We start from the raw sequence: 27,063 nt of genomic DNA, 5'->3' as shown, positions 1-27,063 counted from the left end.
GGAGATCTTTTGGATTTGCCCATTTTGTTTTAGGAAAGTTAAGAAATCTTAGATTATTTCTCCTTATCTCATTTTCCAGGAAATCCATCCTCTTCGTTGCCAAATTCTCGGATTTTATTAAATTAGATTGAACTTCTCTTATATCCTTAGGGGTAGATTTTCTAAATTTGCGCGATCGCGTACTATTGTTCGCGCAGCAGGTGCAAACAAAAGTACGCTGGATTTTATAAGATACGCGCTGCCTTTTCCCTCCGAGGCCGCTCCGATTTCGGAGCGGCCTCGGAGGGAACTTTCCTTATCCCTCCCCCCACCTTACCCTCCCTTTCCCTACCTAACCCACCCCCCCGGCCCTATCTAAACCCCCCCTTACCTTTGTTCCACGATTTACGCTTGCTAAAAGCAGATGTAAATCTACGCGTGCCAGTGGGCTGCTGGCTCGCGATCACCTGACCCGGGGGCTGGTCTGGAGGCCTCGACCACGCCCCCGGGCCGGCGCCACGCCCCCGGCCCCGCCCCCGCAACGCCGCATCACGCCCCCGCAACACCGCATCATTTTAGACGCGCCCCTGACATGCCCCCTCCCTGCCTCTTTTAGAAAGCCCCGGGACTTATGCGCGTCCCGGGGCTCTGCGCGCGCCGGCGGCCTATGCAAAATAGGCGTGCTGGCGCGCAGGGCATTTAAAATCCGCCCGTTAATTTCCATTTCAGCTTTATTTAAAGACTTTTCAACCATCTGTAACTTATTTTCCAGGTTACGTGTTACCTCCATGTTGCGTTTTACAACATTTGTTAAGTCATTTATCGCGGTATTCATCTTTGTAAGAACTTTCCAAATTTCAGCAAGGGTTATTTTGTCCGGCATTTCCAGCGCTGTATTTAATACTACTTATATCTCAGTCCTCTTACCACTTGTCTCCATGAGGCCCTCCTTGCCTAAATCCACTCGTCGTGCTTCATCCTTGTTCTCCCTGGAGCCCAAGTCTAACGGGTTCTCCGAAGACGATGGAAAATCCCCATTTCTTCTCTGGAAGTCACCAAGGCTTTCAGATGGTTGCAACCGCGGCGGTGTTCTTTGATGTTCCATCCCCCCTTCGATCTGGGGCCTGTAGGACAAGAAGGGAACTGTTGGTGTGCCGGGGTTGAGTGACACTTCCTTGGCCTGGGCATCCGATGGCCACACCCCATCAGCAACGCCAGCGGCCTTGCCCTCCGGTGTCTGCTGCATGGTCCGAAAAACCTCCTCTATACATGTTTGTCGCATGGAGGCATCAGGAGTCGAGGTAAGGATCTCGCGAATCTTTGCCTTTCGTTTCGAGTGAGGCATCAGAAAAATAGAGGTAATATTGTTGCGGTCCCGGTCACATGTCTTGCGACCAGGTTCTTACCTCAAGCCTCGGGACGGCAGCGCCGTGGCATTCCAGCCAGGTTTGGCCTCTCGGGGGGGTCCGCAGCGGGGTGCGCGCCTTGTCGGGCCTGCCCAGGCCTTCTCGCGGCGGTGTCTCCACGAGGGAGATATCATCGAGCTCCGGAATGTGACCCCTCCCCTTTGGGGCATGTGCGCGCGCAGGGAAGCCCAATTTAAAGAGCTTTTCCTGCCAGACCGCGCCTCACCCCTAAAATGACGTCAGACGCCAGCTTGTATTTAAGCCGGTGTCTGCTCTCAAAGAATTGCTTTGCAACAGGTTTTGCTTGCTGCAGTGCTTGGATCTTCGGCTCCTGTTTGGCTCTTCAGTGCTGCTTGGACTTGCAGTACCTGTCCCGGATTCTCGAATCTGGATCTTCTGCTCGTCTCACCGGTTCCTGACCTCTGCTTGCTCCTGACCTCTGTTCTTGCCGCCTGCCTCGACCTTGGACCGTTTCTGCCTCGCTTCTTCTCCAGTGATCTCCTAAGTCCCAGCGGCCTGGGACCTCACGAGCTCCTCTCAGGGGGTCCGCAGGCTTCCAGGGTGAAGTTGTCTCTTCTCCAGTGATCTCCTAAGTCCCAGCGGCCTGGAACCTCACGAGCTCCTCTTGGGGGGTTCGCAGGCTTCCAGGGTAAAGTTGTCTCTTCTTCTCCAGAGATCTCCTAAAGTCCCAGCGGCCTGGGACCTCACGAGCTCCTCTTGGGGGGGGGGGGGGGGGGGTGTTTTACGCAGGCTTCCAGGGTGAAGTCGTCGCTTCTTCTCCAGAGATCTCCTAAAGTCCCAGCGGTCTGGGACCTCACGAGCTCCTCTCGGGGGGGTCCGCAGGCTTCCAGGGCGAAGACTCCCCTCCACGTCCGGCTTGACGCTGCCTCCCGGCCTACTGCCTCTCAGCGGAGTGCCCACATCTTCCATCTTCTCACTCCCCTAGGCCGGCCCAAGGGTCCACCGCTACGACCACAACAGTTTGCAAGGCCATGGGCTCGCGGACTTGTCAGGCCCCCGGGCCATTCCCGGTATGGCCCAATGGTTACAGCAAACGCAAAATTGCTTAGACGTGCTGGCGGCTACCGTGGAACGATTGGCCAGTCGTTTGGACGCAGTACCTGCGGAGGTTCCCCAGGTTTCATCACCCCTGCCGGTGGTAAGCGTTACTACTTCGACTCAGCTGCCGGCACCTTCTCGTTCTCTGGAGAAGCCAAGGCCTGTCGTGGTTTCCTGAACCAATGTTTCATTCGGTTCTCATTGTTACCTAACCAGTTTCCTACGGATTCTGTGAAGGTGGCCTACATCCTGTCGCTGCTGGATGGGAAGGCATTGCTGTGGGCTTCTCCCATGTGGGAGCAAAGCGATCCTCTCTTAGACAACCTGTCCCAGTTCGTGACCATCTTTAAGCAAGCCTTTGATGAGCCGGCACGACTGGCTACCGCCACTTCGGAACTGCAACAATTGAGACAGGGGGTCTCGCTCTTTGGCGGACCATGCCATCGAGTTCCGTACCCTCGCCCTTGAGGTAGGGCTGGCGAGAGGACAGCCTTCGGGCCCTCTTTCTGGAAGGGCTAGCGGCACGGATAAAGGACGAGCTGGCCGCTCGTGACGTTCCGGATCACCTCAACGCATTGATAGACTTGGCAGGGAGAATTGACCATCGCTTGCAGCAGTGGGCCAAGGAAAGCCGTCCCTTTCGATGCACGGTACCGCTGGCACCTGCTTCCTCTAGGCCGCTGACTACAGTATCCAGCCAAGGTTCGGCACGCTCTGAAGCGCCCTCTGAGGAGCCCATGCAGCTGGTGCATACATCGTTGTCAGCAGAGGAGTGACGACGTCGTCGCTCTTTGGGTCTTTGCCTCTATTGTGGAGCAAAAGGGCACTTCCTGGCCCAGTGTCAGGAAAGGCCTGAAAACTCCAGAACCTAGGAGGTCCTGAGGAGCTACTCCTAGGTTGCGTTGCTTCCGCTCCTCAGTGTACTGTACCTGTTACTTTGGAGTATCCCGGGGGGACCTTCGAGACTCTTGCCTTTATTGACTCAGGAGCAGGTGGTAATTTCATCGTGAGTGACCTGGGGCAGCAATTACGTATTCCTGTGCCTGTGTGGAGCCTGTCCCTGTGTGGAGCGTGAGAGGATCTGTAGAGACCAAGATACTCCCCGGAAGGAGTGTTCCCCAAATGGAGGTAATTCGCAGCGGAGTCTCCTTCCCCGGGAGACGACGCTGCAAATTACCTCCATTCGGGGAACATTCCTTCCGGGGAGTATCTTGGTCTCTACAGAACCTCTCACGCTCCACACAGGGACCCTACATTCCCAAAGGATATCCTTTTTGGTTTTGGAAAGAGCCGTCCATCCAGTAATCTTTGGTCTACCCTGGCTGCAACTCCATTCCCCGGTAATTCATTGGGACACCCTGCAAATCGCAAGGTGGCGTCCTTTTTGCTTTAGCAATTGCCTCAAGGTTCACCGGGCACCCAGCATTCCTCTCCTGCACGCTGATGTAACACCTCCGGCGGTTTACGCGGACTTCGCCGATGTCTTTTCCAAGAAAAGGGCGGAGATTCTACCCCAACACTGTCCCTTTGATTGCGCTATTGAACTGGTACCTGGATCCACGCCACCCTGTGGGAGAGTGTACCCATTATCGCTACCCGAGACCAAAGCTATGTCAGAGTACATAACAGAAAACCTTGCTAAAGGCTTTATACGACCTTCTAAGTCACCAGCAGGGGCTGGGTTTTTCTTTGTGGGGAAGAAGGATGGCTCCCTAAGGCCCTACATTGATTACAGAGGGCTAAACGCCATCACCAAGCGGGACCGCTATCCGCTACCCTTGATCCTCGAACTCCTAGACAGACTTCAGGGGGCTAAGATATTCATCAAGTTAGATTTGCAGGGTGCCTACAACCTGGTTCGTATCCGCCCTAGTGACGAGTGGAAGACGGCATTTAACACCAGAGACGGACATTACGAGTATCTTGTAATGCCGTTCGGCTTGTGCAACGCCCCTGCGGTCTTTCAACACTTAATGAATGAGATACTCCGGGATCTTCTCCACTCCTCAGTTATAGTATACTTGGACGACGTGCTAATCTACTCTCAAGACTTGAACTCCCACTGACACCATGTGAGGCAAGTTCTTCAAATTCTCAGAGACAACCATTTATACGCTAAGTTAGAAAAATGTATGTTCGAGCAAGAGTCACTTCCCTTCCTCAGATACATAGTTTCTGCAACAGGTTTCCAGATGGATCCCGGGAAAGTGGCAGCTATTCGAGACTGGCCCCGTCCACGAGGCTTGAAATCTTTGCAATGTTTTTTAGGCTTTGCAGATTTCTATAGACATTTCATCCCACACTACTCTGCCAAGGTGGCGCCACTCACTGCTCTTACCAGGAGGGGTGCCGACGAGGTGGAATGGCCGAAGGCGGCCTGCCAGGGATTTGAGAACCTCAAAGAGGACTTCATTCAGGACATTTGCCTACACCACCCAGATCCTCTCCGCCCATTTGTTGTGGAGGTGGACGCATCAAATGTGGCTGTGGGAGCTGTGTTAAGTCAATACGCTCCTTCTGGGAAACTGTTACCATGTTCCTGTTTCTCGAAAAAATTCTCCCCTGCTGAATGTAACTATGGCATTGGGGACAAAGAACTCTTAGCGATCAAATTAGCGTTGAAGAGTGGAGACAATGGTTGGAGGGGGCAGCACATCCTATTACAGTCTTCACGGACCATAAGAACTTAGAGTTCCTATGCCAAGCACAACGGCTGAACCCCAGACAAGCACTTTGGTCGTTGTTCTTTAATCGATTCGACTTCATGCTCCGCTACCAACCGGCTTGCAAGAATGTGCAGGCAGACGCATTATCCAGAACCTCCATATAGGAGGAGGGAGAGGAACATCCGCAGTATATCCTAGATCTGGCTAGAGTCATTTTGTCCAGCACTTCAGTAAGCTCGGTAGGGAGGACCGTGGTTTCACGCTGTGACCGCAAGAGAGCTCTGGCCTGGGCTCACGAATCCTTCACAGGTGGCCATGCGGGCTGCGAAAGGACACTTGATTTGCTCAACCGTTTTTACTGGTGGCCTACTATAAGGCAAGATGTCCGCATCTATGTTAGTTCATGCCTCGTGTGTGCACAACAAAAACCACGAGTCAGGAAGCCATGGGAGTTGCTACAACCACTACCTATACCCACTGAACCTTGGACACACATCACCACAGACTTTGTGGTAGATCTTCCTACGTCAGAAGGGAATACTGTCATCTGGGTCACGGTAGATCACTTCTCCAAGATGGTGCATTTTGTCCCGCTGCCCAAACTGCCGTCTGCACCAGAGCTCACTCAACTCTTCGCCCAGCATATTTTCCATATCCACGGACTTCCTCAGGATATTGTGTCCGATCAAGGCTCCCAGTTTATGGCCTGATACTGGAGAGCCTTGTGCAAGCAATTTGACGTGCAACTCAGCTTTTCATCAGCCTTCCATCCCCAGAGCAATGGACAGACGGAGCGCACTAATCGCTCTTTAAAGACTTTTCTCCACACCTTTGCAATGAAAGACAGAACAATTAGGTGAGTCTACTACCTCTAGCTGAGTTCTCCTACAACAACCACACCCACTTGGTAACGGGCAAGTCTCCGTTTCTCATCATGTTTGGAAAACAACTTAAGCCGCCACTGTCTTTAGCCACTCCCAGTATCTCGCCTGCAGTTCAGATGTCGGCCCAACAACTGCATAATCTCTGGCTCGCCATCCAAGACAAGCTTACCAAGGCGGCTAGTACGACCAAGAGATGGGCAGACCGTCATTGCCAACCCGCACCAGTCTTCCTTCCAGGTGACCGGGTATGGCTTAGTACCAGGAATATCCATCTTCGAGTCCCATTCCGAAGGTTGGCTCCACGGTTTTGTGGTCCATTCCTCATGGCAGAGAGGGTAGAATCGGTATCCTATCACTTACGCCTTCCCTCCTCTATGCGCATTCATAATGTATTCCATGTCTCTCTGCTAAAGCCTCTCATTCTCTCTAGATTTCACTCTAAGGTTCCTAAGCCGGCGGACCTGGCAGTGCAGTCTGATCCCATCTACCAAGTTCGAGAGGTTCTTGATGTCCGGTTCCATCAAAGGCGCTGGGAGTACTTGATTGCCTGGGAGGGCTGTGGTCCTGAGGACAACACCTGGGAACCTGCCCGTCATATCCTGGACAAGTCCCTGCTGCACCATTTCCATCTCAGTCACTCTGGTAAACCTGGTCCTTCTAAGAGGGGGCGTAAGAGGGGGGGTACTGTTGCGGTCCCGGTCGCACGTCTTGCGACCGGGTCCTTACCTCCAGCCTCGGGACGGCAGCAACGGGGCATTCCAGCCGTGTTTGGCCTCTCTGGCTTGTATTTAAGCCGGTGTCTGCTCTCAAAGAATTGCCTTGCAACAGGTTTTGCTTGCTGCGATGTTTGGATCTTCGGCTCCTGTTTGGATCTTCGGCTCCTGTCTGGATCTTCGGCTCCTGTCTGGATCTCCGGCTTCCGTTTGGCTCTTCAGTCCTGCTTGGACTTGTGGTACCTGTCCTGGATTCTCGAATCTGGATCTTCTGCTCGTCTCACCGGTTCCTGACCTCTGCTTGCTCCTGAACTCTGTTCTTGCCACCTGCCTCGACCTCAGACTGTTTCTGCCTCGCTTCTTCTCCAGTGATCTCCTAAGTCCCAGCGGCCTGGGACCTCACGAGCTCCTCTCGGGGGGGTCTGCAGGCTTCCAGGGTGAAGTCGTTGCTTCTTCTCCAGAGATCTCCTAAGTCCCAGCGGCCTGGGACCTCACAAGCTCCTCTCGGGGGGTTTGCAGGCTTCCAGGGTGAAGTCGTCGCTTCTTCTCCAGAGATCTCCTAATGTCCCAGTGGTCTGGGACCTCACGAGCTCCTCTCGGGGGGTCCGCAGGCTTCCAGGACGAAGACTCACCTCCACGTCTGGCTTGATGCCGCCTCCCGGCCTACTGCCTCTCAGCGGAGTGCCCACATCTTCCATCTACTCACTCCCCTAGGCTGGTCCAAGGGTCCACCGCTACGACCACAACAAATATACTATAAGGCAAGGATTCTAGCAAAGGGACCCGCGGAGCAGAGAGGATTTCATGCTCACGCTGCGGCAGCCATCTTGGTTCCCCACTGTACATTGTGTTTTTCTAAGTGTTCTGTGAGTTGATTGTTGACTATTTTTTCTAGGATTTTTGCAAGAAAAGGGAGAATAGAATGGGTCTGAAGTTATTTAGTTCAGCGGGGTTTAGTTGGGGGTTTTAAAAAATGGGTTTGAAGAGGGCTTCTTTTATGTCTGTGGGTATATATGACCCTGGGACAGGGATATATTGATGATGTCTGCTATAGGTTTAGCTATGATATTTGGGATCGATCTTAGGTGTTTACCTGGGATTGCATTGGCTGGGTGTGATGCAGGGTAGATTTTTCTGATGAGTGGTTCTAGTTCTGAGGAGGAGATGATCTCGACTTTGTCAAGTATGGCGTCTGGGATTTTAGGTAGGGTAATTTTGTCTGCTGAGGTGGGGGGGATTTTAGCCATAATGTTAGTGACCTTGTCTTTGAAGAAGATGTCGAGTTTGTTGCATTTAGTTTTGGTTTCGTTATCGGGTGTTGGTGGTTGAGATGTTTTCATGAAATTAGAGACGTAGGAGAACAGGGCTTTGGGGTTGAATTAGAACTCGTATATTCTTTTTGAGAAGTAATCTCGTTTGGCTGAGGATTGCTGTTCTGTAGTTATGAAGGGTGGTTCTGTTTTTGGTTAGAAGGTTGGGGGTGTGGGATTTCCGCCATTTCTTTTCGATTTTTCTTAGGAGTTGTTTGAGGTTTTTTAGTTCTGGGGTGTACCAGGAGTTTTTGTTGTGTTTTGAGGGATTTATGTCTATGGATATTAGAGGGCAGAATTTATTGGCAATGTTATTGGTGATAGTGTTCCATGAGGCCAGGGCGGAGTTAGTGTTTGTTACGTCTACATTATTTAGTGCGGAGAGAAGCTCTTCAATCAGGTCATCTATGTTGCATAGTTTTCTGATTTGTATAGAGGAGGTGTGATTGGGAAGGCAATGGGTGGGTGTGTTTATGGAGAAGTTTCCATGAATTAGTGAGTGGTCGGACCAGGATACAGGGGTATATGAGGGAGATTTCGAGGTTTGTATGAGTGTGTTTATGAAGATTAGGTCTAGGGAGTGTCCTGATTTGTGGGTGGGGGAGTCAGTGATTTGAATGAAACCTTTGGCTGTGAGGGAGTTGAGGATCGCTTCACAGGAGTGGGTGGGGGGGGGGGGGGGGGGGGTGGGGGGATGGTGTCTATGTGAAGATTGAAATCACTAGGATGATGGCCGGGGTGTTTGTTTATGTCATCTCTCAGCTTGCCCGCTTCGGCCTAAGGTAAGACTGTTGTTCTACTAAGGGATTCACTATCAAATCTGTAACAGCCGAGGCCATGGATCCCGTAAATCTGACAGCCTTACAGACCATTCCCAGACTGACTTCACGCATTCAGCAACAGCAAGGATTGCTAGATCAAGTAAAAGGAGTTCTGGAGAGATTGGCCACCCAAATTGATGCCTGCTCGATCGCTTCGCCAGTAACCCCAGCTTCGTCTTCACCACCGTTCTACGACTTCCACCCCCTCCTCACTTCAATGGAGATCCTCAGCAGTCCTGGGGGTTCATAAATCAGTGTCGTATGCACTTCTTGCTCCAGTCCTCTTTGTTCCCCATGGATAAGACTAAGGTCACTTTTATCTTATCCCTTTTGGAAGGACCAGCCTTAGCCTGGGCTTCTCCCTTCTGGGATCGAGAATACCCCTTATTGAACAACTTGGATCAATTCCTGAAAGACTTTTGTCTGATCATTGACGAGCCTGGGCGTTCAACTTCGGCTGCTTCAGATTTACTTCAGATTTGTCAAGGAACCCGATCGGTCGAGGAATACGCCATTCAATTTTGCACTCTGGCGGCTGAACTTCGCTGGGGTGACGAGGCCATGAAGGATGAATTGGCTGCCTGGGAACCTCCAGAATCTCCAGAGGAATTGATTCGGTTGGCAGTTCGACTGGATCTTCATTTTCAGGAGAGGTCTCGTGAGCGGGCAGCCCTGAGATGATCCATTCGGCTGGCACCTGCTTTTCAGCAACTTCTCGTTGCTCCCAAGGCTTCTGAACGTCAGTCTAACAATGAGGAGCCTATGCAGATCGGATGTCTTGATCGCACCCTTGATCGCACCCTTGCCCCCGGCAGCCCTCCGCGCCGACCACGAGGCACAGAGCCGTGACCCGAGGCGCCTCCCTCAGCCCTCCTCCGGGCCGGAAGCAGCCAATAACAAGCGAAACCAGCCGCCAATAGCAGCAGGGCCAGGAGCCCTTTAAATCCAATGCGGTGTCTAGGCGTCGCACGCCGAGCATCGCATGCCGAAGGAGCACGACAAAGGGGCTGGCCCCTTTGTGCGCCCCTTAGTGCAGCCCAGAAGAGCAGCCCAGAAGCCAGGTCCCTATCCCAGTCGGCTTTCAAGGTAAGCCCAACACAGCCTCTTCCGTTAGAGAAGGCAGTGCCCTAACAGCGGGCCTAACCCTCCCCTCCCTCCTGCTGCTTGACGTGCACTCTGTGTTAGATCCTCTCGGAGACTCCCACCCTCATCCTGATACCTCTAGCCTAGAGGGCCCCCTATCTACAGACTACACGCCCGCTCATCCTTCCACCATGCACCCACTTACTATCCCCATCATCCACAACCAAAGGTGGAGAGCACCTAAGCTCCCCACACCCTACCATAACCGCCAACAGAGAATCAGGCCCATCATGCTGACACCCATAACCCAATGTCTCGGCCTGGCTCTGTTTTCACTCACACTGTTCAATGCGCAATCCATATCCAAGAAAACTACCATACTCAATGACTTCCTATCCGAATCAAAACCTGATATCTGTGCCATCACAGAAACCTGGTTAAAACCCACCGACATAGCCCTAATCAACCAGCTTCCTATCCAGACCTACGACATACTGTCCATACCCAGACGTAAAAAAAGAGGAGGAGGCCTTCTCCTAGCAGCCAAGAAATCGCTAGGTCTGACATTGCAGACATCCAATTCCATAGCAAATATTTTATTTTTATTTATTTATTTTATTTAACGGTTTTATATACCGACATTCATCAAAGATATCACATCGGTTCACAGCGTAACAAGAAACTAGTGCCTGTGGCGGCGCTTTACATCGAACAAGTTTAACATAATACAGTTAAAAAATATTGGAACATAATAACTAGAGCATGAGGAAAGGTAGGGGAAATAAAACATTAAACTAAAATTAAAATAACATGATTACAAGATGGTAAAAGAAGAGAAAAAAGGGGGGGAGAAGTGACAGAAGAATAAAATTAGATTAGTAAATTATTGTAAGCGAAGATTGCAGGTATATACAAAATGTACAATTATAGGGAATAATATAAAATAACAATTGTTCAGGGAAGGGGTGAGGTGAGAAGGGGGGGGAGAGGTAGGGAATGGATGGAGGAAGGGTAACACAGAAGGGAGGGAGAAGAGGAATGGTGTAAGCTTAGGGAGAAGCCAGTTCGAGCGGGGACTCACCCGCTTTTAGTGAAAAACCAAGTCAAGAGGGGACAGAGATGGGAGGGTATAGATGAGAGCAAGGGGAATTTAAGTATATGCTTTGGTGAAGAGCCAGGTCTTGAGCTTGCGCTTGAAAGTTTTTGAGCATTCTTCTTGGCGAAGTTCAACTGGCATTGTGTTCCAGAGAATAGGCCCGGCGATAGATAATGCACGGGCTCTCGTGGAGGTTAATTTGTAAAGTTTAGGTGAGGTGGTGGGCATGGTGGCGAGATGAATGTGTCTAGTGGGTTTATTGGCTTGGTGAAATCGGAGGGTGTCATTGAACCAATTCATTTCGGGATTGAACAAGGCCTTATGAACGAGTGAGAGAGCCTTATATTGTATACGGGAGGCTATGGGAAGCCAATGTAGATCTTTTAGGAACGGTGTGATGTGGTCGTGTCTGTGTGTGTTGGTCAAAATCCGGGCTGTTGTATTTTGTAGTATTTGAAGGGGGTGGATGGCATTGTTGGGGAGTCCGAGGAGAAGGGAATTACAATAGTCGGTTTTGGCAAAGATAATGGTTTGTAGAACCGTACGGAAGTCAGGGGGATGAAGTAGAGGTTTAAGTTTCTTAAGGGTGTGAAGTTTAAAAAATCCATCCTTTATTATATTACTGATGAATTTCTTCAGTGTGAGGTGACCATCGAGAATGATACCCAGATCTCGGACTTGTTGAGCAAATGGGATGTGTGAAAGAAGAGAGGAGTTCAGTTGGTTTTGGGGTGAGATAAGCATAATTTCAGTTTTAGTGAATATTGAATTCGCGCTATTCAACTCTAAACATCTGATTATTGCACTAATCTACGCTCCCCCCGGACTTCTTGAATCAGACCCTTCCCCAATCATAGAACTAACAGCAAAACACTTAAACTCCGGAAAACCGGCCATCTTGATGGGAGACTTCAACCTCCATGTGGATGTCCAACCTCATTCCTCCAACTGTAAAACTCTTCTCTCCTCCCTCAACCATATGGGTTTCAGACAAATTGTAAAAGAACCCACCCACAAAGCGGGTCATACTTTAGACCTTATCTTTATAAACGAAGGTCTGTCATCTCACACCACCCCTACCAGCACCGCGGTACCTTGGACCGACCACAGAATCATCTCAGCTATGTTAGAGATCTTTGAGCCTCCTCCCCAAACAACTCAAACAATCACCATTTCGGTTAGAAAACAGTGCTCAGGAGATCACCTCAGCAAACACCTGACCAAGGAACTAATGAATCTGGACCTTACTGACACCAACTCAGCAACATCATCATGGATCAACATCACTAACAAGGTCGCCGATCAAGTGTGTCCCATGAAAACAAAGTCCATCAACCCGGACAAAGACAACAGGAAACCTTGGTTCACCACAGAGCTGAAGTCACGCAAACACGAGCTTAGATGCAAGGAAAACCAATGGCGAAAAAACCCAACTACAACAACCCTCCTCAACTACAAATCATGCCTTAACACATACAGAAACGAAATCAATAAAACCAAGAAAGAATTCTTCTCCAAAAAAATACACCACTTCTCATTTGACTCAAGAGCCCTCTTCGCCTATGTCTCAGCCCTCACTAAACCTCCTGGACCGAGCATCCCTGATGACCAAGCTCTTAAAAAAGCCAATGAACTAGCCGACTTCTTTGACAACAAAATCACCACACTCGTAGCCCCTCTCAAAGGGACATCTCCGCACACAAGCTTCACAAGCAACCACAGCTCGCAAGCATCTATAGCACCCGTTCTTCAACCCAACACATACACAGCAGAGCTTGCATCTCTCGAACCCACGTCCACCTTAGAAATAGCAAACATTCTTATGAAGATAAAACCGTCTTCTCACCCGCTAGACCATATCCCATCAAACCTGCTGAGTTCTATCCCTGACATCATTGCCAAGCCACTTGCAGATATCATTAACCGCTCACTCGCCCAAGGCCAAGTTCCCAACCAACTCAAGTTGGCAATGCTCAAACCTCTCCTCAAAAAACCCAACCTTCCCACCACAGATCCTGCTAACTACAGACCTATAGCAAACCTTCCAATGTTAGCTAAAATTATGGAGAAAGTTGTTAACCGACAACTCTCTGAATTCCTTGACGACAACAATATCCTCACCAATAACCAATTTGGATTCCTGAAGAAAAAGAACACCGAATCGCTATTAGCCACACTAGCGGACACCATTATCTTCAATCTTGAAAAAGGCCAACCTTGCCTCCTCGCACTTCTGGATCTTTCCGCAGCGTTCGACACCGTGAATCACTCTAGCCTACTACAACGACTAACAGACATCGGCATCACAGGAGCAGCGTTCAACTGGTTTAAATCCTTCCTAGAGAACAGAACATACAAAGTCAAGATAAACAACAAGGAGTCTCATCCCATTCAAGCCAAAATGGGGGTACCACAAGGATCCTCACTCTCCCCCACCCTCTTCAACATTTATCTCCTCCCACTCTGTCACCTTCTTACTAACCTCAAGCTTACCCATTTCCTATACGCGGATGACATACAAATTCTCATCCCCATAACGGATACCTTACACAAGACCATGGCCTACTGGAATAAATGCCTCTCAACCATCAACGATCTACTAACCAGCCTCAACCTGGTTCTAAATACTAACAAAACGGAAATCCTTATAATAGCACCGGAACAATCTGCCCCGCCTACCTCCAGCAATTCTCCAGACACCTCAGGATACTCCACCTCACCTCAAGTCAGAGATCTGGGTGTACTCCTAGACAACAGACTCAGCCTCAATAAATTCGTAAACAACACTACAAAAGAATGCTTCTTTAAATTACAAGTTTTAAAGAAACTAAAGCCACTTCTATGCTACAGAGATTTCCGCACAGTACTCCAAGCCATCGTTCTCCCGAAATTAGACTACTGCAATTCACTCCTGCTGGGACTTCCCGCCTGCTCCACCAAACCCCTCCAGATGGTCCTGAATGCCACAGCAAGAATTCTCACCAACGCCAAAAAAAAAGACCACATCACCCCGATCCTCCAGCACCTGCATTGGCTTCCCATTAAAAACAGGATACAGTTCAAAAGCAGCATGATGATTCATAAGGCCCTACATAGCATCTCCCCACTCAACTTAACCTTCCAGCTTCAACTACACACTTCTAAAAAGCCGACTAGAAGGGCATACCAAAACAGATTGATCACCCAACCTGCAAAATCCTCCCTGAGAAAACGCGCTCTATCCACAGCGGGCCCGTCACTCTGGAATTCTCTACCACCAGACCTCCGCCTTGAGCCATGCCATACTACTTTCAAAGTGAAACTCAAGACTTGGCTCTTTCTTCAAGCATTCCCAGAGAACTAAGAACAAGAAGAGAAAAACAACCCTCCTGTCCTATAGCATTAATGTAATGTTTATTTGCCTTATCTATTATTTGCCTTATTTATGTGTTCAAAGTTGAACTTAGTTTGTTTTCTACTTTATTATAGATCAATTGTTGATATGTTCCATGTAAACCGCCACCCCGGCGGTAGTTATCTCTGTTACCTGTGAACCGGAGTGATATGTATTTTATACAGGAACTTCCGGTATATAAAACCCAAAAATAAATAAATAAATAAATGTCGGTTAACGCCTGAGGAACGACAACTTAGAAGGTTAAATAACTCTGTCTTTACTGCACTGGAACGGGACATTTCGTCAATAAATTTCCGAATAAATCGGGAAACTCCCGGACTTAGGACTGGTGGGAGAGGCCTCCCTGGGTCACATTATTCCCTCTCCACAAATCCTGATTCCAGTATCAATTTTTATCCTTGACAGCACTATTCATTTTCAGGCCTTCCTGGATTCCGGGGCAGCTGGCAACTTCATAGAAGAAGATCTAGTTTGTCGATATCACATTCCTACAGAGCCTCTGAAAACTCCACTTACTGTGTCCTCTGTTTCTGGACAACCACTGGTGAATAAAATCTCTCTTATTAGCCAAACCCATCAAAATGACTACAGGAATACTCCACCAGGAAACTATTCAACTATATGTGCTCCCCTCATCCGTTAACCAGGTGATCCTAGGGCTACCCTGGCTAAGGCTACATCAACCCCAGGTGGATTGGGGAACCTTGCAGTTGGCCAGCTGGAGTACTTACTGCCATCAGAATTATTTGTTGCGAGTTCTACCAATCATGTCTACTATCTCTTGCTCAGCGATTATTCCATCCAGCTTACCACATCAATATGCCAGATTTGCTGATGACTTCAGCAAACAACAAGCCGAGACTTTACCCCCACCCCGCACCTACGACTGTGGAATAGAATTACTTCCTGGTAAGAACCCCCTCAGGGGAAGGGTTTACGCCTGGTCTAAGCCAGAGTCTGAGGCAGTGAACCAATATATCCACGAGAATATGGGCCGGGGATTCATCAGACCTTCCTCTTCTGCAGGGGCTGGATTTTTTTTTTGTCAAGAAGAAAGACGGGTCTCTGCAGCCATATATTGATTACAGAGGGCTTAATTAATTTATTTTTTATTTTATTTATTTAGCATTTTTTATATACCGATATCCGTTTGCACATCGTATCGGTTTACATGGAACTAAAATGGCAACACCATGAAACAATGGTGAGGCCTTTACAAGGAACAAGCAGCAACAACTAGGTTAAATAGACTTATATAAAGAACAATGTACAAGAACAAAGTACAGGGAACAATGTACAAGGAACAATGTACAAGATTGATTATATATGGAGAGGTTATTAACAGTTTACATTGAGGAGTAACGTTATTTACAGGATGACATTGAAGAATAGCGGAAGAAAGTGAGAAGTGTTGAGGCACATCAATGAATGACATTGTTATGGAGATTTTGAAAGGCAAAAGAAGAGGAAAGAGGTAGGATTGATTAACTGGAAAATAGAGAAAGCAAAAGTAGATCGGAAATTGGATATATACATGTGGACGATCATAGTGAAATTTACGATTATCAGTGGGAGGAATTTGCTGGAAAGGCTTGTAAAAACAGCCAGGTTTTCAGTTTTTTTTAAATTTAGGGGTAGAGGTTTCTGTTCGTAGATCCAAGGGCATGGAGTTCCATAGAGTGGGGCCTGCGAGGGAGAAAGCTCTTTTTGTTGTGGTTGTGAGTCTGGTGGATTTGATTGAGGGAGGGTGGAGCGTTCCTTGAAGAGTGAAATGAATTGGTCTTGTGGATGTATATGGAATGAATGGAGGGTTGATCCAGAGGAGGTTTTCATTTAGAATACTTTTGTGGATGAGGGATAAGGTTTTGTATATGTTTCTTGATTTTATTGGTAGCCAATGTAGGTCTATGAGGGTGGGTGTGATGTGATCTCTTTTTTTTTAGTTAGTAAGGATACGGGCAGCGGCATTTTGTAACAGTTGTAAGGGTTTGATGTGTGACGAGGGGAGGCCAAGGAAAAGAGAATTACAGTAATCAATTTTGGAGAAAATAATAGCATGTAACACAGTGCGGAAGTCTGTGAAATAAAGTAGAGGTCTGAGTTTTTTAATTGTTTGCAGCTTGAAGTAGCAATCTCTTAGGATAGATTTGACATAGGGTTTAAGGTTGAGTTGGTTGTCAATCATGACGCCCAAGTTGCGTATGTGGGTGGGGAATGTGGAGGAGTGGGGTAGGGGGATGGGTGTTGCAGGGTGATTGTTGGTGATGATAAGTAGTTCTGTTTTTTGAGGATTGAGTTCTAGATGCATGTTTGTGAGTAAGTGGTTAATAGAATTAAGGCATGATTCCCACTTTAGAAGGGCAGATTGCAGTGTGTCCATGAAAGGGAGAAGAATTTGCACATCGTCTGCGTAGATGAAGTGCTTGATATTAAGATTGTTGAGGAGGTTGGATAGGGGGAGCATATATATGTTGAATAAGGTTGAGGAAAGGGAGGAACCCTGGGGGACACCTCGGTCAAGGTTAATTGGGTCGGATTTATTATTATCTATAAGTACTGTATAGTGCCTATTTTGAAAGTAGGACTTGATCCAGGATAGTGCAGTTCCTGCTAGACCGATACTGATAAGAGTATTGATAAGTATGTCATGATTGATGGTATCGAACGCTGCAGATATATCCAACATAGCTAGAAGATAGGAGTTACCAGTATCCATGCCTTTAATTAGAGTGTCAGTTATAGACAATAGTAGGGTTTCTGTGCTCCAGTGTTTCCGGAAACCATGTTGTGTGGTAGAGAGGATATTATGTTGTTCAAGCTAGTCAGAAAGGCGATTGCTGACAAGTTTTTCTAGGATTTTTGAGAGGAATGGGAGGTTTGAAATAGGTCGGTAATTAGCTAAACTAGAAGGGTCAAGGTTGGGTTTCTTCAGAATGGGTTTTACTACTGCTTGTTTGAGTATGGTAGGTACAGTTCCTTGTTCCAGAGAAAGGTTGAAGATTTATTTATTTTATTTATTTTAAGTTTTTTTATACCGGCATTCGCGATGAATATCGCATCATGCCGGTTTACAATTAACAAGTGGAGAAGGAACAAAAAATAATAATAAATAATAATAATAAACATTAACAAGAGCTGACAAGAGGTTGCAGTTACAATAAACAAGGGAGTTACACAACTTGGAACAGAGAAAAGTAGCTAGGATTTTAACATAGAGAACAAAATTGCCAAATTTGGTGTGAACTAAGTTACGGCATTTGCAGCGTTAATGAATTACCCTGTTGAGGTAGAGTTATTAATTACCATGTTAAGAAAAAGTCTAAGCATTAGTTAATGGTGAATTATGGTGAATGGTGAATTATTTCATAAATAACCACGTTTTGAGTCTTTTCCTAAATGTAGGAAGGCAGGGTTCCTGTTGCAAATCTGGTGGGATGGAGTTCCATAGTGTCGGTCCTGCAGTGGAGAAAGCCCTGTCTCTGGTGGTTATGTGCCGGGTGGTTTTGGAGTGTGGTACCTGTAGGGATTCTCTGTAGGACTCTCTGATGGGTCTAGAGGATGTATATTTTCTGAATGGAATTTGAAGGTTAAGCGGAGAGAATTGATGGATGGCTTTGTAAATAGTAGTTATGGACTTATATATGATGTATAAGATGTTAGCAAGAGGTTTAGCAATTATTTTGGAGTTTGGTAGGGATTGTTTCAGCGGGGTGCGATGAAGGTTTCATTTTTTTTTTTTAGGATATTTTCTATTTCTAGTGAGGAGGCAGAGTCAAACGAAGAAAGTGTGGATGACTGGTTGTTGGTGGGAGGGAGCGCATTGTCAGGGTTGAGAGGAAATTGTGCAGAGAGAGAGGTGACTTTGTTTTGAAAAAAATAGGCTAGATTATTACACCATTTTTTGGAGGAGGATTCTTGTGGTTGTGATGGGGGGTACTGGTGAGGTTAGTGATCATTGTGAAGAGAGCTTTGGCATTGTACTGGAGGTTGTGAATTTTTTTAGCATAATATTCTCGTTTGGTTTTGAGAATGGTTTTTCTGTAGTCATGCATCAGTTGGTAGTAGGTTGTTTTGGCGGCTGGGGTGGGGTGTTTGCACCAACGTCTTTCTGAGGTCCTGAGGAGGGTTTTAAGATTTTTGAGTTCCTGTGAGTACCAGGGCTTTTTATTTGCTTGAGTAGGTTTAATTGTTTTTGTTACAATAGGACAGGTTTGGTTTGCATTGTTAAGGGTGACATCAAACCAAGAGGAGAAGGCTTTATCAACTGAGGATAGGTTGATTTGGTTAGGTATGTCTGCGCATGTTATGGTGAGGGTATCAAGGGTACATGTTTTTCTGTATATGAAGGATTTTGGTTGGGGTGGTGGAGAGGGGGTAGAAGGTGGAAGTGAAAGTGTAGTTTTGATTATAGAGTGGTCAGACCATGGTACAGGGAGACATGATGGGGGGTTAATGGTATTGATGGCAGAATTGATGAAGATGAGGTCTAGGGTATGGCCAGCTTTATGTGTGGGGGAGTGGATGATTTGTTTAAGACCCATTGCTTCAAGCGAGGAGATGAAAGCTTCACAGGTATCCCATTCCACTTATTTCAGAACTTTTTGATCGATTGAGAGGAGCACAGATTTTCACGAAACTCAACCTCCGGGGAGCCTACAACTTAATCTGAATACGAGAAGGGGATGAGTGGAAAACCGCTTTCAACACTCGCGATGGACATTATGAATATCTGGTAGTGCCATTCGGACTTTGTAATGCCCTGGAGGTTTTCCAAGCCATGATTAATGACATTTTTTGAGATCTTCTTTATTCTCATGTTATTATCTACCTTGACAACATCTTAATTTTTTCCAAGACAGCACCAACATGAGATCCATGTAAGACAAGTCCTTCAACACCTCCGAGACAACAGATTGTACCCTAAACTAGAAAAATGCCTTTTTACCAAGAGGAACTACCTTTTCTAGGATATATTGTGTCTCAAAACGGTCTATGCATGCATCCTGAGAAACTCAAAGCTATAGTGGACTGGCCTCAACCAGTGGGGCTCAAGGCATTACAACGATTTTTGTGTTTCTTCCAATTACTATCACCAATTTATTTCAGGATACTCTACCTTGGTGGCTCCACTTACTGACTTGACCAAAAAGGGAGCCCAAACTTGCAACTGGCCTCCTGAGGCCACCCATGCCTTTCAACGATTAACGGAGGAATTTGTTAAACATCCATGTTTGCAACACCCTGATTTATTGTGGAGGTTGATGCCTCAGCCTTAGGAGTGGGTGCAATTCTGCTATAACATAAGAACATAAGCCATACTGGGTCAGACCAAGTGTCCAACAAGCCCAGCATCCTGTTTCCAACAGTGGCCAATCCAGGCCATAAGAACCTGGCAAGTACCCAAAAACTAAGTCTATTCCATGTTACCGTTGCTAATAATAGCGGTGGTTATTATATAAGTCAATTTAATTAATAGCAGGTAATGGACTTCTCATCCAAGAACTTATCCAATCCTTTTTAAACACAGCTATACTAACTGCATTAACCACATCCTCTGGCAACAAATTCCAGAGTTTAATTGTGTGTTCAGTGAAAAAGAACTTTCTCCGATTAGTTTTAAATGTGCCACATGCTAACTTCATGGAGTGCCCCCTAGTCTTTCTATTATCTGAAAGCGTAAAAAACAGATTCACATCTACCCGTTCTAGACCTCTCATGATTTTAAACACCTCTATCATATCCCCCCTCAGCCGTCTCTTCTCCAAGATGAAAAGTCCTAACCTCTTTAGTCTTTCCTCATAGGGGAGCTGTTCCATTCCCTTTATCATTTTGGTAGCCCTTCTCTGTACTTTCTCCATCGCAATTATATCTTTTTTGAGATGCGGCGACCAGAATTGTACACAGTATTCAAGGTGCGGTCTCACCATGGAGCGATACAGAGGCATTATGACATTTTCCGTTTTATTCACCATTCCCTTTCTAATAATTCCCAACATTCTGTTTGCTTTTTTGACTGCCGCAGCACACCGAACCGACGATTTCAATGTGTTATCCACTATGGCGCCTAGATCTCTTTCTTGGGTAGTAGCACCTAATATGGAACCTAGCATTGTGTAACTATAGTATGGGTTATTTTTCCCTATATGCATCACCTTGCACTTGTCCACATTAAATTTCATCTGCCATTTAGATGCCCAATTTTCCAGCCTCACAAGGTCTTCCTGCAATTTATCACAATCTGCTTGTGATTTAACTACTCTGAACAATTTTGTATCATCTGCAAATTTGATTACCTCACTCGTCATATTTTTTTCCAGATCATTTATAAATATATTGAAAAGTAAGGGTCCCAGTACAGATCCCTGAGGCACTCCACTGCCCACTCCCTTCCACTGAGAAAATTGTCCATTTAATCCTATTCTCTGTTTCCTGTCTTTTAGCCAGTTTGTAATCCACGAAAGGACATCACCACCTATCCCATGACTTTTTACTTTTCCTAGAAGCCTCTCATGAGGAACTTTGTCAAATGCCTTCTGAAAATCCAAGTACACTACATCTACCGGTTCACCTTTATCCACATATTTATTAACTCCTTCAAAAAAGTGAAGCAGATTTGTGAGGCAAGACTTGCCTTGGGTAAAGCCATGCTGACTTTGTTCATTAAACCATGTCTTTCTATATGTTCTGTGATTTTGATGTTTAGAACACTTTCCATTATTTTTCCTGGCACTGAAGTCAGGCTAACCGGTCTGTAATTTCCCGGATCTCCCCTGGAGCCCTTTTTAAATATGGGGGTTACATTAGCTATCCTCCAGTCTTCAGGTACAATGGATGATTTTAATGATAGGTTACAAATTTTTACTAATAGGTCTGAAATTTCATTTTTTAGTTCCTTCAGAACTCTGGGGTGTATACCATCCGGTCCAGGTGATTTACTACTCTTCAGTTTGTCAGTCAGGTCTACCACATCTTCTAGGTTCAGTGTGATTTGGTTCAGTCCATCTGAATCATTACCCATGAAAACTTTCTCCAGTACGGGTACCTCCCCAACATCCTCTTCAGTAAACACTGAAAAAAAGAAATCATTTAATCTTTCCGCGATGGCCTTATCTTCTCTAAGTGCCCCTTTAACCTCTCGATCATCTAACGGTCCAACTGACTCCCTCACAGGCTTTCTGCTTCGGATATATTTTAAAAAGTTTTTACTGTGAGTTTTTGCCTCTACGGCCAACTTCTTTTCAAATTCTCTCTTAGCCTGTCTTATCAATGTCTTACATTTAACTTGCCAACATTTATGCATTATCCTATTTTCTTCTGTTGGATCCTTCTTCAAATTTTTGAATGAAGATCTTTTGGCTAAAATAGCTTCTTTCACCTCCCCTTTTAACCATGCCGGTAATCGCTTTGCCTGCTTTCCACCTTTCTTAATGTGTGGAATACATCTGGATTGTGCTTCTGGGATGGTATTTTTTAACAATGACCACGCCTCTTGCACAGTTTTTACCTTTGTAGCTGCTCCTTTCAGTTTTTTTCTATCTATTTTCATATTTTATCAAAGTTTCCCTTTTCGAAGTTTAGCACTGAGCCGTGGATTTGCTTACTGTCCCCTTTCCAGTCATTAATTTAAATTTGATCATATTATGATCACTATTGCCAAGCGGCCCCACCACCGTTACCTCTCTTTACCAAATCCTGTGCTCCACTGAGAATTAGGTCTAAAATTGCCTGCCTCTGGTGACCTGCACGTGGAACAGGGAGTATTTCAGAGAATGCTACCCTGGAGGTTCTGGATTTAAGTTTTCTACCTAAGAGTCTAAATTTGGCTTCCAGAACCTCCCTCCCACATTTTCCTATGTCTTTGGTGCCCACATGTACCACGACAGCCGGCTCCTCCCCAGCACTGTCTAAAATCCTATCTAGGTGACACGTGAGGTCCGCCACCTTCGCACCAGGTAGGCATGTTACCAGGCGATCCTCACGCCCACCAGCCACCCAACTGTCTACATTCCTAATAATCGAATCACCAACTATGACGGTCGACCTAACCCTTCCCTCCTGGGCAGTAGGCCTTGGGGAGATATCCTCGGTACGAAAGGATAGTGCATCACCTGGAGAGCAGGTCCTTGCTACAGGATCCTTTCCTGCTATACCAGGTTGATGCTCTCCAATCATGAGACCTTCTTCCTCCAAGGCAGCACCAGGGCTGCCAGTCTGAAGTTGGGACTTGGCTACTATGTCCCTGAAGATCTCTTTTAACAGTTTAACAGGTTTTTTTTTTATACCGACATTAAAATACACATCATATCAGTTTACAATTTAACAAAAAGATGGAAAGTACAATAAAACAGGGGAGGGGGAAAACAGGACAACCGATGAATAATCTATAGGAAGCAGGGAAGAAGTAAGAATTTACCAGAACGAAAACCAATAAAGAGAAATTTAAAAAACTTGGTATTACAAAATGTAACAGTATGACATAATTACATGATTCGGCATGTTACCATGGAGCAGTAAGGCTGGAGTCAAAGGCCAAAAAGGGGAGCAGGAGTCAGCAAGAATTAATCTGGGAAAGCCTGGTGGAAAAGCCAGGTCTTTAACATCTTGCAGAATTTGAAAAGGCATGGCTCCTGGCGGAGACTGAGAGGTTGGTTATTCCAATGAGTGTGGCCAGCAATAGACAATGCACAAGCTCTTGTGGCTGTATGTCTGGCTTTCTTAAGTGGGGGGACTTGTAATGTAAAATTGTGGTTTGTTCTAGTGGGTCGGGAGGAATGTTGAGTTTCAATGGTTCACTAAGCCATGAAGGATTATGTTTGTGAATGGCTTTGTGTATTAAGGTAAGGATTTTATAAAGTATACGGTATGAAATGGGGAGCCAATATAGATCCTTGAGTATAGGGGGTTATGTGATTGGATTTATGAGAGTTACTGATTATCCTAGCTGTAGAATTTTGCAGAATCTGTAGGGGCTTGATGGTAGAGAGAGGGAGTCCTAAGTAGAGGGAATTGCAGTCTCATCTATATACCTCTCTGTCTGCCTCAGCTCCTCCAGGTCTACCACTCTAACCTCCAGAGATCAGACTCGTTCTCTGAGAGCCAGGAGCTCTTTGCATCGCATGCACATGTACAATTTCTCACCGGTGGGTAAAAATTCATACATGTGACACTCGATGCAAAAGACTGGGAAGCTCCCCTCTTGCTGCTGGACTGCTGCCTTCATCTCAATTTTAATCAGTTCCTAATTAAGTTTTAGGTTGCTATGGGAGTAGGAATGTGTCTAATTAATGTCCTTCAAATGTATTAGTGAATTCACTATATGTCTGTTAGTAATTTCCCTGAGTCGGGGAAATTACTTACTTGTGCCTGCTTTCTAAAACATTCTCTCCAGCAGAGAAGAACTATGCCATAGGGGAATGAGAGCTCTTGGCAACAAAAGCCGCACTTGAGGAATGGCGACACCTTCTGGAGGGGGCCAAGCATACCATTAACATTATAACCGATCATAAAAATCTCGCCTATTTATCACAGGCTCAATGTTTGAACCCACAACAAGCCCGTTGGGCAGTTTTCTTCAGTCGATTTGATTTTAAACTACATTTTCGACCTTCAGAAAAGAATTTACGTGCAGATGCGCTCTCCTGAAGTTTTCTACCAGATGATACCCCTGACCCACCTCGTCATATTATTGATCCGGCTCAAATTATACTGGCCGCCACCTTTTCAGTTCCCTTGGGGAAAACAGTGGAACCCAAGCGTCTGAGGCAAAGTGTTCTCCGATGGGCCCACGATTCCCTCTGTGCTGGAAATCCCGGAATATTCAGAACAAGAGATCTAGTCTCCCGTCACTACTGGTGGCCGCAATGGAAATTGGATATCAAAAGATATGTTGAGTCTTGTCCCACCTGTGTGGCTCAAAAGACTCCACGACAGCAACCCTGCGGACTCTTGCAACCACTTCCTATTCCAGAAAAGCCCTGGACTCACATAGCCACAGATTTTATTACAGAACTTCCTCCCTCTGACGGTAATACAGTCATTTGGGTTGTTGTACACAGATTTTCCAGAATGGCCCATTTCATTCCACTTCCTGGACTACCCACTGCTCCAGAACTAGCTTGACTATTTCTGCAACACATTTTCCGGATTCATGGCCTGCCTTCGAGTATCGTTTCTGATAGAGGAGTCCAATTTACGGCTCAATACTGGAGGGACCTCTGCAAAAAACTCAAAATAGAGCTAAATTTTTCTTCAGATTATCACCCCCAATCCAATGGTTTAACTGAACGAACTAATCAGTACCTCACGACCTTCTTACGTTGCTATGTGAATCGACAACAGGATGACTGGGCATCCCTTTTGCCTTCGGCTGAAATCTGTCATAATAATCACGTGGCCCAAGCCTCAGGACCATCAGGCTAGGAAGACTAGACAAACCACCCCCTCAGTCGTACAGGATGACACACAATACGAGGTTAAAGAAATCTTGGACGTCAGAAGATCAAGGGGGTTTTACAATATTTAATCTGATGGAAAAATTATGGGCCAGAAGAGAATTCTTGGGAACCAGCCTGTAAAATACAGGTGCCTCGTCTACTCCGGGAGTTTCATCAGCGTTTCCCTCTCAAACCTCTTCCTAGAAGGAGGAGGGAGGGGCTTTGCGGGGTAGGTACTGTTACCACTCGATGATCCTTGATGCTGGGGGCTCTCTGCAGTACCACCGCTCAGCGGCATTTCCCGGCAGCAGCGCAGCCCGGCGTGAGATGCGTCCTGGTTCCACCCACCGGGATGCGTCATCACTCCTCCTGGAAGTCCCCGCGTTTGCGCGGGAAGTTTTGATATTTAAAGCCCTGGTTCCAGCACAGCACTGCCTCAGCTACAGGCTTCTTGTGCTGGTGCTTTCGTTGGATTCCCATGTGTTTTGGCGTTCCTGATTCTGGACTGTGTCCGGATATTGCCTTCTTGCTGCCTACCCACGACTCGGATTGGATTTGGTTCTTCTCTTGCCTGCTGCCTGCCCTGACTCTGGACTGTGCCTGGATATTGCCTTCTTGCTGCCTACCACAACTCGGATTGGATTTGGTTCTTCTCTTGTCTGCTGCGTGCACTGACCCTGGACTGTGCAGAGTTTTGTCTTTCTCTGCCTGCCTTGGTATTGCCTTGGATTTAACCCTATTGCTGGTTATCAGTCCTGGGACAACCAGACATCATCTCTCAGCTTGCCAGCTTCAGCCTAAGGTAAGACTGTTGTTCTCCTAAGAGATTCACTATCAGTGGTGCTCCTCATTCATCCTAACTTTCTTCCAAAAGTGGTTTTGGCTTTTCATGTCAATCAAGCCATCATGTTGCCCACATTCTTTCTGAGGCCACATGCAGACAAAGGTGAGAAAGGCCTTCATTCATTAAACTGCAAAAGAGTCTTGACTTACAATCAGAAGAAAACTTTTCATCTCTTATGAGCTTAACAGACTGGGCATAACAGTTGCCAAGTGCACTTTGTCCAACTGACTAGTGAACTGAATTGTACATGGTTACACTCTGGCTGGCCTCCAGATCACAGACTCTTTCAAGGCTGATCAGGTGAGAACCATGCTACCTCAGTGGCTCATCTGCAAGCTGAGCCTATGGAAGATATGTACAAAGCTGCAAGATGGCCATCCATTTACACCTTCATGTCCTATTAATTTATCGACAATCTATCAAAAAGTGACAGTAATTTTGGGTAAGCAGTTTTGCACAGTCTTTCACCAGTAGCCCAAACTCCATGGTGGGGTCTGGGTTGCAGTTTTAGTAATCACTCCGCTGCAGCCCTTAGCTTGGTATTCCTCAAGTGTTATAGCTAATTGAGCTCCTGCTGTTGGTGGAGAAAGTAAGTTTGCCCACCATAAAAGGGGGTTATCTGTAGACAGCAGGATGAATTAGCCATGTTAAATACCCACCCGCCTCCCTGGAGAGTCGACTACTGAACTAAAGCTCAGCTCTGCAATCAATTGATAGGCTCACCAAGCAGTGCCTAGATGGAAGCTCCTGCATGTGCTCAGTAGAGCAAAAGCTTTATGTATTAGGAGAGAAGGGTCCATTCAGCACTGTTGGATGACATTACCCTTGTGTCATGGCTAAAACATTCTGCCGTGTAAGGAGAATCCTGTATACGGTAAGAAAATTTGCTTTTTCAGTATTTTCTAGTTAATGCAGCTGGATAACTTTAGGACAGCCTGTGACTGCACCGCTGAATACTGTAGCTCTCTTAAAGTTAACCAAATAAGTTTATAAGCTAACTTTCCTAGCGTTCCAGTGACTGACTATGGATCTCTTAGTCATTCTGCATTCCTACTGTGGTATGGATCAGATCTCAAGGGAAGCAAGATCAACTAAGTGTTTTCGTTTTCTTTTTCTTTTGTCCAAATTACAGTAGCTAACTATAATGAGCCTAGACTTGCCTGTAGAACTGGTGGTTTCCGTGGAAATTTTATTTATTTATTCAATTTACAATTTAAGGAGATAGAACATGTCTGAGTTATTTATTGTTTATGCTGATTTTGCTACTTTAGAATGGGAATAACAAAGAAATAGAGCCACTGACAAGAGTTTAAAAGGATATAACATATTTGAGTTATTTCTTTATGAGTTTTATACATTTGTTCATGTTTTT

General features: G+C 46.3%; 1 protein-coding gene across 3 annotated transcripts in view; it reads left to right on the top strand.

The window, feature by feature from the left end:
• Positions 1-27,063, top strand: part of ARMC3 (armadillo repeat containing 3) — a 641,613-nt gene that overhangs the window by 53,531 nt on the left and 561,019 nt on the right. The window lies entirely within an intron of this gene.

The sequence above is a fragment of the Rhinatrema bivittatum genome, chromosome 2 (genome assembly GCF_901001135.1).
Source record: "Rhinatrema bivittatum chromosome 2, aRhiBiv1.1, whole genome shotgun sequence".
Classification (NCBI taxonomy): domain Eukaryota; kingdom Metazoa; phylum Chordata; class Amphibia; order Gymnophiona; family Rhinatrematidae; genus Rhinatrema; species Rhinatrema bivittatum.
The sequence above is the reverse complement of the archived record's forward strand: the minus strand, read 5'-3'. Positions and strand labels throughout refer to the sequence as shown.